At 44.7% G+C, this 14,747-nt stretch overlaps 1 long non-coding RNA gene and 1 pseudogene across 1 annotated transcript in view; one reads left to right on the forward strand and one right to left on the reverse strand.

Annotated features, from left to right (window-relative positions):
- Positions 1–1,864: 1,864 nt before the first annotated feature.
- Positions 1,865–14,747, forward strand: part of LOC147000223 (uncharacterized) — a 33,908-nt gene continuing 21,025 nt past the window's right edge. Inside the window, exon 1 of the long non-coding RNA XR_015046036.1 lies at positions 1,865–1,924. This is a non-coding gene — a long non-coding RNA (uncharacterized LOC147000223). The remainder of the gene's footprint in view (positions 1,925–14,747) is intronic.
- LOC115029932 (U4 spliceosomal RNA) lies at positions 13,113–13,245 on the reverse strand (annotated as a pseudogene).

The following is a 14,747-nucleotide window of genomic DNA, read 5'->3' on the forward strand; positions in this document are numbered from 1 at the left end:
CTTTTGCTATGTCTGACAGAGGCTGGGATGCACAGTCATAAAAGAAAGAACAAAAATGTGTGTGCCAGTTCCCCAAAAGGCTCCATTTCAGTATCGACATTCCTGGAGCTGGGGGCTGGGGACCACAGATGTCATCAAGTAGGTTATTAATGTTTCAAAGGCTACAGAATCATAAAGTTAAATTTGGATAGTAGCTATTAAGCCTTCTAATCCTTCAATTGCCAATGCCTGCCCCTTCCTCCTTCCCCTCCACCCAAGCAGGTAGGTTGTCAGGTCTGGTTTGAAACAATGGCCACAACTGGGCCTTCCTCCTTTGCTGCAGGTGTCTCTGGTGAGATTTGACAGGAAGTTGGCCAGAGTGCTCCCAAATCAGGAACATGAGAGGCGGAAGTGAGGGTGTTCTGGTGTGATGCTCAATAGCAAGGCAATACATGCTGGGGGCAGAGCAGCTGGAATCCTCAGCTTCAAAGACATTGTTACTGGCAGGCAGTGAGGTACTCTGTGTTTTATTTATTTTGGAGCTGGGTCTGCTCCTGCTTAGGGATGACTGTAGTAGGTGTCCAACCCCCGGCCCCCAGTTTGACAGGTCGTCCTTGTGTTCTTTAGTGTGTGTAAGAGTATAAGAAGCCCACAATTACCAATTCTTCCTCTGAATTAAGATATGGTTCTCTATTAGGAAGAAAATACTTATGAGGAAATGACTGCTTTATGGCTGCCAGTCATCTGCTTTAACTTTTGTCTCTGCATCAGGCACTTTCCCGAGGACAAAGTTAGATGGAGCTGGGGTGAGAACAGCGTGGCGAGGTGAGGAGGAAAACGTCTTCCAGCAGACTGCATCCTCTCCTGAGCTCACACTTCTGGGCAGCAGAAGGTCCTTGCTGGAGAGGAGGCCCCCCAGCTGGGAAGGGCAGGTTCGCACTCACCTTTGGCATCCTATCCGCTCCAACCAATTCCGCCTTCAGTTCTCAGCCCCCACACTTTGTGCCCACTCCAGCCAGCTGGTCTGATATGTGCCCTGAGGTGAGCATCAAGCCTGACTCCGCATCCTGCTTTCCTGACCTGCTGCCCTCTGCCTGGGAGAGCAGTGCACATCCATCAAAACAACCTCCTGCCTCCATTTCATTTCAAATCTTGATCAAATTTCCAACTACTCCACACTGATGCACTTGTAGCAGGAGTCAGGGTCTGCAGATGATAAAAAGCCACAGTGTGATACTTTATTCAAACCAACCGAAAAATGTCTCACACCCACACAGGTATCACCAGAAGCAGTAAACACTTAACAGGCAAAGGAGCTTAGAGGATGTTATTAATCTAAGGACCTAGAGCTGTAGAAAGCATCCTTTCATCCTGTGCACGTGGACTCACTGTATTTACAATGCTCCTGAAAGGTAAACGATTCCCAGCTGTGGCCAGAAAGATACAGAAAGGAAGAAGGGTCAGGCAGAGAGGTTTGCTTCTGGAGATGATCATAGTCGGAGCACAGCGTGTGTGTATAAGGAAAAGGGAGGAAGGGCTCTTCACCAGCGCCTCCAGAAGGGAACACAGCCCATTGGACATCTTGTTCTTTAGCCCAAATAACTGTAAGCCATTACACCTCTGTTGCCTTAAGCCCCCGAGTTTAGGTAGTGAGCTGCAGCAGTAATTTGAATACTAGCATTCCTAAGAATGAACCGAGTCATTCTTAGGCAGCCTCCACGTTGCCCACTCTGTCCTCCTTGGTCACTCCAGTACAGACTCTTACCATTTCCTCTTATATATCTATTCCCACTTAGCACTCCATCAACTCACTGCATTTGTCCCCAAACATTTCCACCCTGCCCCTTGAGATTTATTTTATGTTTAATTATGCATGTGTCTGCACAGGAATGCAGGTGCCAGCAGAAGCCAAATGAGGCCATCGGAATTCCCAAGCTGGAAACAGGTGGGTTTGAGCTAGCTGCTATGGAGACTGGGAACTAATTCAGGTCGTCTCCAAGGACAGCAAGCGCTCCTGACAGTGAGCACTCACTCCCACTCCTTCTATGACCTTTGACTACTTAATACGTAACAATAGGCTTTGTGTTCTGACCACTTATTAATGCATCGTTTTGCTTATGAGCTCACTTACTTTTCATTCATTCTAAAACAGTTGAATTTTACAAACTATATGAAAGGGCTTAGAGAGCTAAGGTGAGTTTCCCAGAGCAACACAGCAGGGAGTGGTGGAAGAAGGTTGGGGCATAGATCTGCAGCTCATGTCGTTGGTCTCTACTGCAGTGCTTCCCTTTCAGACACGCCTTAAGAAATAGCTCAGTGTGGCATGGAGGGGTATGAGGTGGAGAGAGGACCCTGTGGTTATTCTACAGCTCTAATTTTCTATTTTCTGATTGCTGTCTGTGAGGCCTGGTCACCCTTGGGCTTCTAATTTGCAGGCTCTTCTCATCTTTGACACCTACTATCCACTAGAGGCCTTTGGGTTTCGCAGTAGATGCATCTGCCTTCCTGCTTCACAATTACCTCCTCTGGTACTTTTTAAACCTATTGCTCAAGCTACTCAAAAGAGATCCATTTCTGAAATATCACCCTTTAGCGTCTTGCCCACTGCATAGGCTCCCTCTTCTTCCTGCTCTCTCCATGTTCCTTGGACATCTGCTATTCCCAAAGGCCTTTCATCTCTCAGTCTTCCCTTCTTTTCAAGTCTATTGGCCCCATCCTGGCCCCATCCTGGCCCCATCCTGGCCCCATCCTGGGCCTCCTACAATGTGTGCTAGCTTTGTTTCTCACTGCACACAGCTGAGCACAGATGCTTGCCCTGTCCTATGGTAGATGAGGTCTGTGTTGCCCAGGCCCACTCAGGATTCAGAAGCATGCTCAGTAGCACCTGGACCACTGAGAGACCCCTCATCCCTTTAGCCCACTTGCATTCCTCAGTTTTCCATTGGGGTAACAAATATCCAAGATAAATGAAAGGCAGGAAGGCTTGTTTCAGCTCAGGGCTTTCAAGGTTCAGTCCATAATTGCCTGGCCCTGTTGCTCCTATGGTGAGGTGCAACATTATGGTGAGGCGCAAGGAAGGAAAAGTCTATTGGCCCTGTCCTGGCCCTCCTCTCATCATGGCATCCAGGAGGCAAAGGACAGGAAAGGGCCGTGATCTCTAAGCCTTAAAGGGAAGGCTTTCTCCCACTACGCCCCATCTCCTGAAGCTTCCACTACTACACAGTAGTGACACTTTTAGAAGTATTTGGGGGGACATTCAAGATCCAAACTATAATACAGCTAAGCCCCGAAAATGTACTCAAATCTGCATAAATCCAACAGTTTTTCTTCAACATAGCATGCTAGATGGTGATTCTAATATGAGGAAAACCATGAATCCCTTAAGCAACATATGCCCACAATGTCAGAATGAAGGAGGATGAACCAGGCAGAGTGTCATTAGTGCAAGGCAAATCTGGGTTACCTGCCATGCAACCCAGGTCATGGGTTTCAGGACACCCTCAAATACAGAGTGAGTTTCACTTACAAAAACATCCCAAACCAAAAAGAAATCACACAATAGCAAAAAATAAAAATCAAAACAAAGGGACAAGTGAAAATCAGAAATTTCTGTTTCTATGTCTGTCTCCCTCTCTCCCTCTTCCCAGCCCCACAGTGTGTGTGTGTGTGTGTGTATGTGTGAGTGTGTTTGTATGTGTGTGTGAGAGTATGTGTGTATATGTGTGTGAGAGTGTATGTGAGTGTGTGTGAGTATGTATGTGTATGCATGTGTGTATGCATGTGTGAATGAGTGTACGTGTGTGAGTGTGTGTATGTGTGTGAGTGTGTGTGTATGTGTGTACATGTGTGTGTGTGAGTGTATGTGTGTATGTGTGTGAGTGTATGTGTGTATGAGTGTGTGCATGTGTGTGAATGTGTGCATGTACGTATGAGTGTGTGTGTGAGTGTGTGTGAGTATGTGTGTGTGTGTGTGAGAGAGAGAGAGAGAGGGAGGAGTGAGAATGTGAGAGTGCAAGAGTGTGTGCTATGCTTTCTGCGAATATAATTTTACATAGCCTTGGTTTGCCTCAATCTTGTTATGTAGCTGAGGTGGTGTGGACACTGTCCTGAGTGGCAAAGGAAGCCTGGCACTCCCTTCTGTGCTTCTATCTGCATCTCTTTCTGCACTCCTTCTGTCGTGTTACCCATGTGCCAAGAACATCAAGCACCAATAACTCCTGAGTGTATAGTTTGAGAGAAGGATGACTGGGATGGGAAATTTCCCATCTAGTTTAAACTCCTGGGGGAGGGATCCTGATAGTCTGTGCTTAGATTAGGTTCTTCTTTTGCTGGGTCTCATCCTTCATGACCTCTTACAGGTACCACTGTGTGCCCAAACATGGCTGCTCCCACATAACTTATACAACCAGACAATGGAACAACAGGAGAAGCTGTAATCTGTGCAGTACAAGCAACACCAGGGTTGCTGGGGTGGGGGGAACTTCTTCGAATAGAAAGAAAGGCCCCATTGCTGAGCTTGTTTTCCAGAGCCCACAAGGTCTTAGATGGAATTAAACAAGCTTTCTATTCATTTTATCTACAGGCATTTCTCAGGCATGCACGTTGACCTTGAACCTTACTGCCATCTTCCCATTCCCATCACATGCTACAGGTTAAGTGGTGACCACCACCATCTTCCCATTCCCATCACACGCTGCTCTATAGGTTAAGTGGTGACCACCGCCATCTTCCCATTCCAATCACACGCTGCTCTACAGGTTAAGTGGTGACCACCACCATCTTCCCATTCCCATCACATGCTGCTCTACAGGTTAAGTGGTGACCACCACCATCTTCCCATTCCAATCACACGCTGCTCTACAGGTTAAGTGGTGACCACCACCATCTTCCCATTCCCATCACATGCTACAGGTTAAGTGGTGACCACCGCCATCTTCCCATTCCCATCACATGCTGCTCTACAGGTTAAGTGGTGACCACCGCCATCTTCCCATTCCCATCACATGCTGCTCTACAGGTTAAGTGGTGACCACCGCCATCTTCCCATTCCCATCACACGCTGCTCTACAGGTTAAGTGGTGACCACTGTGGAGAAGCTTTTTCAATTCATCTTCTAGTCAGAAACCTGTCTATAGCCCAACTTCAGGCTGATGCGATTTCTCTTCTTCCTGGGCTACTGAGCCTTCCTCCAAGATACATGCTTTCCTGCTTTTTTGTTTTTGTGCTGACGGAGATCATGATCAGACCTAGGGCTTCATGTATTTTCAAAGCAACCGCTCTGCCCCTAAGTCATGTCACCAGCTATTTTTCTCCATAGAGAGCAAAATGTGAAGGGCTTGTCCTGTGTGCACATGGCCTTTCCTCCTCATTTTTCCTCTCACAGCCAGACTTCTGTCTTCACAAGTTAACTCTAACCCTGAGTTCAGCGTCTGTCTGCTCCATCCCTCCCTCTGCAGATTCCTGACAACCCCTTCAACAAATGACCTAAGTGCCAAACTCGATGGGTGATCTCCAGCCTCAGAGCCTCAGAGCATCTCCCTGCTGCAGTTGCTCTTCTAAGTGTGTCTCCAAGCATTTCTTGTTTCTTTTTGTCCCCAAGGCCATGTCAAGTCCTTTTAATCCCACCTTAACTGTTTTAATAGCTCTTTCAATGGTGTGCCCATGTCTTCCTACCTCTATTAAAGCTATTTTTCTAAAACAGAATCCAATCAAGCCACTTTCCCATTTGCACTCTTTCCACTGCTTCTTGTAACCATCTAGAATTTAAGCCCCTCAGGATAGTGTGTACAGCTCCACACACTGGGGCTCCCTTCTCCCTGCCCAGTCTTCTTGCCTTCATCTTCTCTCTTCACTGCCTTCTGTGTTCACAAACCCAGCCACTCGTAGTTCACTGATAAACTCTGCCCCAACACACATTCACAACACTGTCCTTGGGGCAGTCTTTCATGTTCATGATCTCTTCTTCCTATGTTTCTTAGTTGGGTTTCTTACTTTGCCCACTTATATTTCCTTACACATAAGAATCTCTGGCTTTTTATAGGCAAATCAACAGTTTATCACTCTTAGTAGATACCTAACAAGTAAGCAAATGGGAGCCCCACTTCTATGAGGGGCTCCATAGAGACTGGATTAGGAAGCAAACCACATGCTCGCTGGTTGTGAAAGACTATGCTACACAACCCTGGGCAATCTATGCTACCAGGACCTGACCTTCCTGATTAACATTGAACTTGTCTACTTCTATTGATGTTCCCTGGTGTTCAGGAAGCAGCACCCTTCATATGCAGTGCATGTTTCCTTTGATAGCTTTTAGCAAGGACCCGCTTGGATTCTTTTACATTCTACATCTTTGCTCTTCTCCTTAGAATCCAATTTTGTAAAGCAAGTTGAGGAGTTCCCACTGAAAGATCCCCATCGATTTATGCTGCTGTCCTTATTTATTAATGGGACCACTTTCTCCTTGATATTTCTTTTTCCGTCTGATGTATTTGTAAAAGCACTGCTCCTTCCTTTTAACCCCATGAATGAGACTGGTGGAGCCTTTGGGCTTTCCTCTCTCACCTTTTCCTTTTCTTTCCCTCCAATTGGGATGCAATTCTGTCTCCTTCCCTACACAATCCTTCTCAGCAAAAATTTCAAGTGTTTTTTAAATCATTGTGCTGACCCTGGAAGACATCAAGCTATTGGCTTGGAACCACAATGCTTTGCTCTTTGTGCAATGACCTTGGCTCATCCCACAATTGTTAAGAATCTCAGAGCCAAGCTGCTGGGATTCAGATCTGGATTTTACTACTTACCAACCAAATGACTTTGCTCACATATTTTATGCCTTAATTTCCTATACTGTAAAAAAAAAAAAAAAAAAAAAAAAAAAAAACAACAACCAAACGACAAGCTTTCTAGACCCTTGCTGGCCCTGTTCTGATGATGTATCACTGACAATTATAACACACATCAGCGGAGGGGCCAGCACAGAGCGGTCCTTCATGGGTATCAGTCTTCCAATTGTCCTTTCTTCACCCTCTTTTGGTGTGCACAGCAAGCTTCCTGATTGGTTAGCATCAAAAATTGGGCCTCTGCCTTCTCTGTATGGAACACATTTCTAGGTGGTGTGTTTATAATGACAAGAGGATGAACATGGACATATAAACAAGTGCCAGGCTGTGATTTCAGACCTTGGGAATTAGACATAAGCTAAATGAGCTTTTATCCCTGGGCCATGGAAAGGTGCTTCACATAGTTTGTTACACAGGATACCATTTATCACATACAAATATATAATACTGTATATTATGTATGAAGCCGTATCTACACATTTTGTAGATGAGCACATGGAAAATTAGGAAGGTCAAAGGATCTTAGGCAGTATGCAGCAGGGGTGGAATTGGAACACAGTACAATCATTGTATACTTAATCACAATGTCTATGTTCTACCACACATTAATGGTATTGCTATAATTCTGTTATCTGATATATTATTTTGAGAAGAAATTAGAGCCAGGCATGCCATTGTTCTTATATAAGCAAGAACTGGGAGGGCTCTGATGAGACTGAGTGACTGTAAAATCGAGATAAAGGGGGAGCTGAGAATAATTCCTACATGTTACATTGGGCTTTTAGAGGTTGGCATGGAAGAGAAAATGCTCATAATGGGGCTTTGTTATCTTACCACGTCTTGATAGCTGTTTGCTGGGTGGATACATGAATACAGAAATGCAGCCAGGTTGCGCAGAGACCACTCAAGGGCTAAGATCCCTTCAGGTGGGCTCTGGGTAGGGATGCCCAGGATTTAGTTGATTCTCTCTTTCAGGCCATATACAGGACACCATGGAGGTGGGAATATCAGGGAGGCTTATAGCTGACAGAGAAGGCCAGGTGAGCCAGTGAGGGGCAGACAGCTGTGCCCAGTGCTTGGGGAGATTGAATTCACAGGATGAGCTGGGCAAAGCTACAGCTTCTATTTCTTCTTCAGCAAGGTGTCTGAGAGCATCAGTGATCCTCATACTTTCCCAGTAAGGTTTGGAGTGAAGCCTGGGGAGAGTGCTTTACCCAGACAGGGCCCATTTGATTCTGCCCAGAGTTTACAGTGACTAATTTGGATGGCCATTTATTAATCAGGGTAGCTCTGGGGGCCTGCTGTGGTTTGAACGTGAACTAATTCCCATAGGAGATACATTTGAACCTTTGTTTTGTAACTGGTGGAACTGTCTCGGAAACTTGTGGAATTTTTAGGAGGTAAAGTCTTGCTAAAGGAAATAGCTCACAAAGGGATGGTCTCAGGGGTGTTATAGTCTGGGATCTCCTTCCTGTCTCTTCTCTGCTTCCTGACTGTAACACAGTATGACCAGCCTGCTTTACACTTTTACCACCATAGCCCCACCTTGATGAACTCATCCCTTCAACTCGAATTCCTTCCTTCCTCACCTGCCTCTTTCAGCAAAGAGGAAGCAGCTTACACAGAGCCTTCCTGAAACCACACTTTTGTCATGGTCTACATGATCAATGTCATTGTGGGACTTGGACAGTTGCCATGGGTGCTGCTTGCTGCCTGGTCTTTGCTCTGTCCCTGGACTTGGAAACTCATCTTTGCCCTTGCTGTTCTGTCTGCCTAAATGTGTCTTCTCTGCTCCTGGAAGAGCAGGTTTCCTTGTCTGTTCCCAGTTTGAGCTTTAGTACCTTCTCAGGGCCTAAGCTGAGACAGAGCCTACCGCCTGCTGTCAGCAGTTTGTCTTCTTCCCTGCATCTTCTCAAATTACAGAGTACCTGCTTCCTCGGATTATTCTGTCTTCCTGTGAGTTTAAGCTCAGAAGAAGCAGAACTGTATCTGATCTGTTCATTGTTGTGCCCTGGTTCTTAGGGAAGTGCCCAGCATACAGTGAATGTTCAGCAAATATCTTTGGAGAAAATGAATGAATCAGAACATTGTTCTTCATGCGTGGTACTCAGCTTTACACAACATATTCCATCTCAGCTCCTGTAAAACTCCCTGGCTTCTGGTTTGAAATTCACAACTCTAGCTCTAAAACTATGAAACAAGTAGAGTTCATAAGACCCCATGGGAGACTCATCTCATAGAAGATACTATCATGTGCCTTACTGTAAAGGGTATAGGCAGGTTATAGGGTAGCGTTTTTATAAATAATTCATATTTTTCATTTCTCTGCTTACTAAAGAGAAAGAAATTTTTGCTTGTCTGGGATTCTGCATCTACAGAAGTTCAAAGATCTGGGGAGATGGTGCAGTCAGTGAAGTGCTTGCCATGCAAGCGTGAGGACCAGAGTTCAATCCTCAGTGCCCAAATTTAAGAAGAAGGAAAAGGAGGAAGAGGAGGAGGAGGAGAAGGAGGAGAAGGAGGAGGAGGAGGAGGAGGAGGAGGAGAAGGAGGAGGAGAAGGAGGAGGAGAAGGAGGAGGAGAAGGAGGAGGAGAAGGAGGAGGAGAAGGAGGAGGAGAACCACCAGCAGCAGTAGCAGGATCAGCAGCTGAGTGGGGCTGGAGAGCTGACCCAGTGCTTAAGAGCACTTACTGCTCTGGTATAGAACCCAGGTTCAGTTCCTAGTACTCATATGGTGATTCATAGCCACTGCAACTCCAGATCCAGGGCCTCCTTCACCTTCTTCTGACCTCCAAGGCATGCACATTGGTGCACATGCATACATGCAGGCAAAACACTCATGCATGTAAAGCAAAATACAAATCTGAAAGAAAATTCCATCAAAGTAATCCCGAACCTGAGGATGCAGACAGGAGAGTTCTTGGGGCTCACTGGCCTGTCTAGCTGAATTGGTGAGCTCCGGGGTCAGCAACGGGTAAAGAGTGGTAGAGGAAGACACAGAACATCAATTTCTCATCTCGTGCATAGAGGCACATGCTTATGTGGGAATACACACATGCATGCGGGCAGAAACTCCCAACACACACACACACACACACACACACACACACACACGACTGAGAAACAGTGAAAGAAACAAGGGTCACTGTCTTGAGAATGTGCTCTTTATGTTTTACTGGGAACAAGGCATTTTTGTTCTCTTCTGAAACACATTTCCTATCTTTCTCTTCTTAAGTCTAAGGAAACTAAGAAATACAGGGGATGTTTCCCAAGTGTCTTCACCCGGTAACTACCTCCAGACACACCCATCTGTCTTTGAGAAGTTAAGTTCCAGTGGGCTTGAAAGCAGTTCCTGCCCCTCTGTTGCTCTGGCAACTCCCCCATTCTCTTCCCATTTCAGCTTCTCCTTCAGCTTCAGGGTTGTCTTTATTGGGACATCTCGCTGACATTTGAAATTTAGCACATGATAGCAGATTTTCACATCGCCTCCAGCAGGCTCACTTCAGACCAGGGAACATGATCTGGGACCACTTTCTCCCCTTTTCTTTGATAGCAACTCATGAGCTCTAATTGGGTATGGAGCATTCTCACCTCCTATTTTCCTATGGAATTAGGTTGAAGAGGATGGGTGGGAGGATCTCAACCAGATCTGTTACCCCAGTATCACCATAATCGAAGTGTGTCTCCAAAGCTCGTGTGTGGTTATTTTTCCCCGATGCAGCATCTTTTCCTTGATGCAGCTGCACTGGGCTGTGGTGCCTGCCGCCATCTTTTGCTGATGCAGGTGAGGCTGTCATGTGTGGGTTAATGTTTGTCCCTCTAGTGAGTTCTGCTCATATCAGATTGAATTAGTTATGATAACAGATGGTTACAAAACCAGAGCCTTGGATTTGGTCTCTTCCAGATGTATCCACTGGCCTTCCACTGTTCATCCTGAGTTGAAGCGGCATGACCCCCTCACTGGGTAGGATCCTTCTGCTTTGACTTCTAAGCCTCCAAACCACAAGACAAAGCAAATATCTTTCCTACACAATCTACCCAGTCTCAAGGTTTTTTTTGTAGAGCAAAAGAAAATAGAGAAACCCAATGCTCCTTAGCACATAGCCCTTCCCCCCCACAGTCCAGATCCTAAGACCCATGCAGCAATCTGAGGAGTCTATAAAGCACCCCAATTCCAGCTCCAAGAGGTCCAGCACCCTCTCCTAGCTATTGTATTCACACAGGTATGTACACTCCCCCTGTACACATTCATAAACACTCACAGAGTCACACACACACATTCTCCCTCTCCCTCTCCCTCTCCCTCTCCCTCTCCCTCTCCCTCTCCCTCTCCCTCTCCCTCTCCCTCTCCCTCTCCCTCTCCCTCTCCCTCTCCCTCTCCCTCTCCCTCTCCCTCTCCCTCTCCCTCTCCCTCTCCCTCTCCCTCTCCCTCTCCCTCTCCCTCTCCCTCTCCCTCCCCCTCTCCCTCTCCCTCTCCCTCTCTCATAAATATATATGGAACTGAAAACATTCAGAAAGAAATATGGCAGGCTGAACACTGTTATATAAGTCAATACAAATGACTTTAATGCACTAGTTTAAAAACTATTTCATCTGAGCTCAGGGACTCTTACAGAAGAACAGGAGAAAGGATTGCAGCCCCTAAGGGGATAGGAACTTCACAGGAAGACTAAAAGAATCAACTAATCTGAACCCTTGGGTATCTCAGAGACTAGACCACCAACCAAAGAATATACATGGCCTGGACCTAGTCCTCCTCATATGTATATTGTGACACACTTCCTCTAACAAGGCACCACCTCCTCCAATAAGGTCAAGATAGATATAGATATAGATATAGATATAGATATAGATATAGATATAGATATAGATATAGATATGGATATGGATATAGATATAGATATAGGGATAGAGATAGAGAGATAGAGATAGAGATAGAGATAGAGATAGAGATAGAGATAGAGATAGAGATAGAGATAGATAGATATCCATCCCAAACAATGGGAGTGGGGCTATCTCAAAAGCTGGTGTCTGTCTGTGGTATATGTTCTACTAGCTGAGCTACCTTGTCTGGCTTCACTGGTAGAAGTGTCTAGCCTCGCAGAGTCTTGAAGTGCCAGGATTGGGGGATACCCAGGATACCCAGAGGGCCCCACCCACTCAAAGGAGAAAAGGAGGGAGAGAGGGGGAAGGATCATGGGAGGGGGTGACTGGGAGGAGTCAATGAGCACGATTTAATAAGTTATAAAAACCATTCCATCTTTTCTTAAATGACAATACCAAACTATGGACAAGAGACAACCTCAAACTAAGAGAATGGAGGAGATACACCATCAAAGGAAGAAAAAGGGGTTGAGGACTTAACATCAGCCTTCACAGGCTACAGGCTGTTCAACAGTCACTGAGCCAAAGAAGGAATGACAGAAAGCCAGAGCTTGAAGCAGTCATAACAAGCACATTTCCTTAGTGTTTTTCTACTGAGGGTATTGGGCCCAATACTCCCAGAATAGGAATAGGGATTAGCAACACTGAACATGGACATTTAAAGTTTTCTTTAAGTGAAGCCTGTGATGCACAGCAAGCCAATGCTGTGGACCCGGGTGTTTGCTGCAGGCCCTCCTTAGGGTCACTATTACTGTCATGAAACACCATGACCAAAAGCACCTTGGGAAGGAAAGGATTTATTTTGCTTCATATCCAGAGTCCCTGTCCATTGTAGGAAGTCAAAGTAGGAACTCAACCTAGGTAGAATCCTGGCACCAGGACCTGATGCAGAAGCCACTGAAGGGTGCTGCTTACTGTCTTGTTCCTCATGGCTTGCCCAGCCTGCTTTCTAATAGAACCCAGGACCACCAGCCCAGAGGTAGTCCCTCCCACATCAGTAACTAATTAAGAAAACGCCCCACAGGGTTCTATACAGCCCAATCTTTCAGAGACATTTTCTCAATTGAGGTTCCCTTGTGTCTAATGACCCTAGATTGTGTCAAATTGACATAAAACTAGCCAGTACCCTGCAGGGTATCACTACATATTGTACAGAAGTAGGAGAAAGCACAGAGCTGTTCCTGTCCATCGTGGCCCAGGTACTGTGCTATGAATGGGGTAAATGGCTTTGAGGCAATGAACAAACAAAGCTGGGATTTCAAGCTTGGGGGAAAAACCGAACCTATTATTAGAAATTTAAGAATTTGCTCTTTCATGACATTCATTGAAGAAATGGAAATATTCACTTGAAGCATGGTCTTCAAATGTGTGTGCAGAGTGGGTCTTCTTCCAGGAGGTCGGATGCAGAGTGGGGGCCTTGGAGATGTGTTTCTGGGCAAATGGATGATGAGTTCCACTGCTAAAGAGAAATGGCCAAATGTTTTCAATTAGCAATAATCGCGCCTCGGATAAACCTCATTGGCTATGATACTGCCATTGCGCAAAGCTGTCAAATGTTTTACATGCTTCTCACTTAGCTCACAGTGACCCTGGGGGACTTCCGCTTGAGGTCAACCCTGAAGGTCTTAAGGTGTGTGTGCACCAGTCATTTTTTTATATGTTGCCCCAATTTAATAGGACAAGTTCTAAAATATGCATATCTTGTTCTGTTCCTTTTATTTATTTATTTTAAATTTGGCTCCTTCATGAATTCCTTCTGAATAAACACATCGAAGACTATAGTTTGGTTACTGTCCATGCCATAGTGTCAAATATTCTACCAGGTAAAGCAAAATAATGCTGCCTTTGGAAGATAGACCATCACATGATTTGTCTCATATGAACAATCTAGACTTAAATGTGTGAATGTGCGGACTTGTGTGTGAATATATATATATATATATATATATATATATATATATATATATATATATATTCATGTCATATATATATTCACATCATATATATGTCATATATATATGATATATATTCATATCATATATGTGTCATATATATGATATATATATATGTATATATATATATATAAAACGTGAAAGCAGATGGTGTATGTTTGGGAGAGCGAACTATGAAAGTGAAGAAGATTTAAAGGGAAGGGGAAAGGAACCAGATGGGAATGCAGTAGATGTGTTATGAAGAAGGAAGAAATATTTAATGAAAAAAGGGAACCTCAAGAGGAGTAGGGACAGGGGAAAATAATGAGACACAATTATTTATATAGGCATGAAACTGTCACTAGACCCACTCTTTATATATCAACTAAAAAGTTAGAAAAATAAATAAGCCAATAAAACAGATATTCCATTACAGTGATAATGGAATTTTGCTATTTTGTGTTGATTATACATTAGTGTCTTAGGGTTTTATTGGTGTGAACAGACACCATGGCCATGGCAACTCTTACAAAGGCAAACATTTAATTAGGGACAGCTTACCATTTCAGAGGGTCAGGCCATTATCATCAGGTCAGTTAGCATGGCACTGTGCAGGAAAGATAAAGAGTTCTACATCGTTATCCAAAGGCAGCCAGAACTCTCTGTGTCACACTGCCCAGTATATATATGCGATTTCAAAGCCTTGCCTTCATTGCGACACACTTCCTCTAAGAAGGCGACACCTCCTCCAATAAGGCCACATCTCCTAATAATGCCACTTTCCATGGGCCAAGCATATTTAATCCACCACACTTAGGAAACACACGTGCACACACACACACACACACACACACATGCACACACACATACACACACACACGCACAGACACAGAAACACAGAAACACAGACATACATCTTTATTAAATGACCAGCCAGTTTTTAGAATAGTTTAATGATGTACTGATTTTCATATTTCTTCCATGCTTCTTTTTAGCTCACTAAATTTGCCATATGATTTGCTTAGTGTAATGTTGATACATCCTACTGAAAAAAGAAATTATATAGCATTTTCATACATTTAAACAACTGCCCAATTATTTTAATGCATGTCAACCTGT

The sequence above is a fragment of the Mus caroli genome, unplaced genomic scaffold (genome assembly GCF_978045245.1).
Source record: "Mus caroli unplaced genomic scaffold, Mus_caroli_1 scaffold_19, whole genome shotgun sequence".
In the NCBI taxonomy this organism is placed as follows: Eukaryota; Metazoa; Chordata; class Mammalia; order Rodentia; family Muridae; genus Mus; species Mus caroli.